The following is a 5,271-nucleotide window of genomic DNA, read 5'->3' as shown; positions in this document are numbered from 1 at the left end:
CTCTTGCTTCATGTCTGCCTGCATAGAGCCATGTTTCCGGCCATGATGGTAGTGAACTGAACTATAAGCCAGTCCCAGTGAAATGTATTTCTTTGTAAGAGTTGCTGTGGTCGGGCTGTAGAGATGGCTCAGTGGTTAAGAGCACTGACTGCTCTTCCAGAGGTCCTGAGTTCAATTCCCAGCAACCACATGGTGGCTCACAACCATCTGTAATGAGATCTGATGCCCTCTTCTGGTGTCTGAAGACAGCTACAATGTAAAGAGTTGCTGTGGTCAAAGTGCCTTTTCACAGCAGTAGAAGAAACTCTTACTAAGACACCGTGCTAAGTGAAAATTATAACCTTTAATTAACATATATCGGGTAAGAAGATGCATACTTTCTTTGGCTTAAGTAAATTCCTATTGACTGAGGTTAAAACATGGTGGAGATAAATGGAGGAAGATTCCTGGTGTGGGCTTCTGGTCTCACACCCACGAACACATGTGCAACATATATACACAAAACTATCATCTTTTCTATACAATATATAAATACCAACAATCTACATATACCAATAATAAACTTACTGAGAAAGGAGTGGGGGGAGGAGATTTCATTCATAAAAAACTCCAAAAACTAAAACCTACCTAGGGGAATGAATGATTTCTACAATGAAAACAGTGAAGAAATAAATTAATGACACTAGAAGGCAGAAACACCTCATGCTCACGGACTGGCAGAATTAATACTGTAAAAACAAGATATTTGGGAGTGCAGTGAAATGTCCTCTGGCTTTAACATGGCCATTACACTCACAACCACACGGCAGCTACGGTTACCTGCATAGGATCAAGCCCGAATATATTCTGCCACAGATTGGAGAGAGGCTCATGATCCCTACCTCTGGCAGAAGAACAGTTGGCAGCTGATCTCTACTGGGACAGGGAAGCCATTTTTCTTTGGGTGTGACTATGGAAGGCTGCTCATGCTCCAGTGGATATCTTCACATCAGCAAGCATAGAGCCAGCACTAACTGGACTCAGCATGTTATTTAAAAGAAGAAAAAGGATCTGAAGGTGGGAGGGGCATGCATTGGGAAGGGCTCCTGAGAAGTGGGAGGGGCATGCATCGGGAAGGGCTCCTGAGAAGTGGGAGGGGCATGCATCGGGAAGGGCTCCTGAGAAGTAGAGGGGGGTATGCTTACAGATTGTGCGCATGTATGAAACGGTCAAAGAATAAATTTAAAGTATTCTAAAAATACATCATAAAAGGTGATGATAGATTCAATGCAATCAGTATCAAATTTAAAATGCCATTCTTCACAAAACTAGAAAAAGTCCTAAAATTAATATGAAATCATGAATGACCCTAAATAACAAAGCAATCCAAAGCAGAAAGCTGGCGACATCACAATACCGGACCTTAAATTACACCACTGAGCCATAGTGACAAAAACGCTATGGTACCGCACACACGCAGACATGTAGACCAAAACATGATTCCGTAGAAGACCCAGAAATAAACTCACAGCATCAGCCATCAAACTTTCAATAAAGGTGTCAAAATTATGGGGGGAAAAGGACAGGCTCTTTAACAAACAGCCATGAAGAAACAACTGGGTCTCCAAAAGGCAGAAACGAGGAGAAGGAGTTGTACATATCCCACAGCTTGCACAAAACTCAATTTAAACACGACGATGTACGATGTGAACCTTTGGACTGGTTTGAAGAAAAACCCAGATAAAACTCTTAAGGAGGTATATCTAGGAAAGGACTTTCTCAAGGGGACTTTTCTAGCACGGGAAATACTTCGAACAATTGGCGAGTGGGATCACTTGAAACCAAACTTCTGAACAGCAATAAAAGCAATAGGCAGGGTGAAGAGTGTGCAGATGGGACGGCTAACATTCAAATGCATAAAAAGTGAAAAATAGCAAATTCCAATAAACAACACCTGGGATGATAACCCGAACGAATGGTTCTCAGAAGAAACACCGTGGCCAGTACATGCTCGAAAGTGCTAAACATCCTTAGCCATCTGGGAAATTCAAACTCCTTTGAGATTCCAGCCCAGACCAATCAAAATGGCTGTCCTCAAGTAAACCACAAATGTCAGTGAGGGTGGGAGAAGGCCAGCCTTCATACACTGCTGGTAGAAAGGCAACCTGTTTCGATCCCTGTGCAGATCAGTGAGGAGGGTCTTCAAACACCAAAACCAGAACAAAGAGATGCTTCCTGTACTGGCTGGCTTTGTATGTCAATTGGCACAAGAAGTTATCACAGAAAGGAGCTTCAGTTGAGGAAATGCCTCCATGAGACCCAGCTGTAAGGCATTTTCTCAATTAGTGATCAAGGTGGGAGGACCCATTGTGGGTGGTGCCATCTCTGGGCTGGTGGTCCTGGGTTCTATAAGAGAGCAAGCTGAGCAAGCCAGGGGAAGCAAGCCAGTAAGTAACACCCCTCCATGGCCTCTGTATCAGCTCCTGCTTCCTGACCTGTGTGAGTTCCAGTCCTGACTTCCTTTGGTGATGAACAGCAATGTGGAAGTGTAAACTCAATAAACCCTTTCCTCACCAACCTGCTTCTTGGTCATGATGTTTGTGCAGGAATAGAAACCCTGACTAAGCCATCCGTCAATCCACTGCACACCCAGGGGTCTGCAGGTACACCCCACAGAGGTGCTTGTATATTTGTATATATTCCTCTACTATACACACCAGAAACAGAATCAGTCTGGATGCTGGCCGCAGCTGCAGAGATAAACAAGACGTGTTCCATATGCACCAAAGAATTTCATTCAGCCACAAAGGAAAGTATAAAATATGCAGGAAAATAGGTGTAACTGGAGATCGTTGTGTTAAGCAAAATAAACCAGACTTAGAAAGAGAAATACTGAATATTTTCTCTCAACTATGGAGACTAGATTTAAAAGAGAGAGGAGAGAGTCTGTGTGTGAGCCTGTGTATACATGGGGGTAGGGGGCTGGAGGGGCCATGAAAGTAAAAGGACCCTGAATGGGGAAGAAGCTATCTGAAGGGAGGCTAGAGGAAGAAATGGACAATAATGCAATACGCAGGCTATGGAAACAGAAGGCAGGACTATTTTGAAAGGAGAGGGAGACTAGTAAGATGTGGGCAGGAAAGATGAGGAAGACAGAAGAAGATGAATAAAAACAAAGTATAATGGTGTGTGTGTGTACGTGTGTGTGTGTGTGTACGTGTGTGTGTCTGTGTATATGTGTGTATGTGTGTTTGTATGTGTCTATATGTGTGTTTGTATGTGTCTATATGTATGTTTGTGTATGTATGTGTCTGTGTATGTGTGTATGTACTGAGCCCATTACTTTACATTTTAACTTAATTTTTTTTAAAGAAAAAATCAGCCCATCTTTTTCTCCTCCTGTAACCAAGAGTTTTACCCAACAGACATAAAACAAGACAAGACATGTTTTTCACTGGTGACTTAGGGAATCTAAGTCTATCCTAGTGTGCAGGTTTCTATGTCATCTCTGAATAAAACCTACAGCCCAACAAAAAAAGCCCACAGCTCATCATCCTGACTGGTACCCACAATCAAGTCCTCACATGGACTCAGCATACCAGAGCCACATCCATCACCCTACAAATGCTCAGCTAGTTTCTAACAGCCCTGCAGGAGAGAGTCTGTAGCGTACCATACCCCAGCATAATAAAGACAGATGTCAAAACCAAGGCTTAGCAAGTCTGCCCCAAGGTCACAGCCCATGAGTGGCAGGGCTGGGCTCACAAGGCTCCAAGAACACATCTCCCAGTTTGAATGAATCCGTTCCCAAGAGCCATAGTTTGTTTGTTTAAAAACATTTACTGGTTTATTGTGTGTGTGTGTGTGTGTGTGTGTGTGTGCGCGCGCGCGCACGCGCACCAGTCAATGGCAAATGCAGAGACTCATAATTAGCTAAAAGATTGAGAATAAATGATTGTTAACTGCGCAGCCATAAGAATATATATATATATATATATATATATATATATATATATATATTAACAAGATCTGCATAAGATTGGGCCTGTCAACATGCACTCATGCAAGCAGGGGCAGCTCCTGGGAACCCCTCCTCCCTGAGGATCTAAACTCAGTTAATGGTTGACATGGTAGGGAGAGACATTTTTGTCAGCAGTGTAGCCACTAGTAAGCCGTGCTCCTATTAATAGCCTCTGCCTCTCTCTCTCTCTCTCTCTCTCTCTCTCTCTCTCTCTCTCTCTCTCTCTCTCTCTCTCACACACACACACACACACACACACACACACACACACACACACACCACTCCATGTATAGACCTGAAAATAGAAGAGAGGCGGGGTTGGGAAAAGGAAGATGAGTAATGGAAGCATCTGGGAGACTCAGACATTTTGTACATGCATGAAAATGTCCTAATGAAGCTCACGTGGTGTGTGATTAATATACACTAACTAAAACATTTTTAAAAGCTGAGGCCAACACCCTCTCCAGGATAGGTGCAGCCAGGGTGCTACTGGGAAAAGGCAGAGCTACAGACAGCTACGGTTGGTTTTCCCATCACCCTTCTTTAGTAACCAAGAAGCGCAAAAACAATGTCCGAGGGCAGGAGGAGGGGGAAAAAAAAGGCCTGGCCACTTCCGTCCACAGGTTCTCCGCGCACCATGGCCGGGCTCTTTCCTTTATTCCTCTGGAGTCATTTTCTCTCCATCCTTCTCCTCTCACCACTGCTTGCTCCACCCACTCTGCGCACCACTTGCAACCTTCTTAGCTCTCCGAGAGAGAGCCCGGCCGGCCTCCCTGTGCCCTAAAGCTCAGCGTTTGCTACAGAGGAGATGCTCCACCCAAGTGCCCCGCTTACCCAGTCCTCCGTCTCCCAGACGGAGAAGACGGCCGTCCTATACACTGTGCTACCTGTTCATCAGAGCTACGGAAAGCCTACGGCCTTGCTTGGCCTCCTCCCCACCTCAGAGGCAAACCACAGCCCAGCTACATCCAACAAAGCCCGGATGACATGATAACTGACTACTGTCCATAAGGGGACGGAAAGCGTGATTGTCGGTGCCATCATGGACTGAGCGCCATCATCCATGGTTGGATGAAAAATGAACCATTAGGTGCCATTGCTAATGTGACACTTGAGATTCAGAGATTACTGGTCCACAGATGCGAGGTGAAGACAGGAGAGTCTGATTACCTCATGCCCCACGATTTATCTCCTCGATCCAAGAACATGTGAACATGTACACGCGTGACCCTCCGTGCATGCGTGATCACAACAAACTCGCTTCATCTTCT

Source organism: Rattus rattus, chromosome 1 (genome assembly GCF_011064425.1).
Source record: "Rattus rattus isolate New Zealand chromosome 1, Rrattus_CSIRO_v1, whole genome shotgun sequence".
In the NCBI taxonomy this organism is placed as follows: Eukaryota; Metazoa; Chordata; class Mammalia; order Rodentia; family Muridae; genus Rattus; species Rattus rattus.
Note: the sequence above shows the minus strand (reverse complement) of the source record.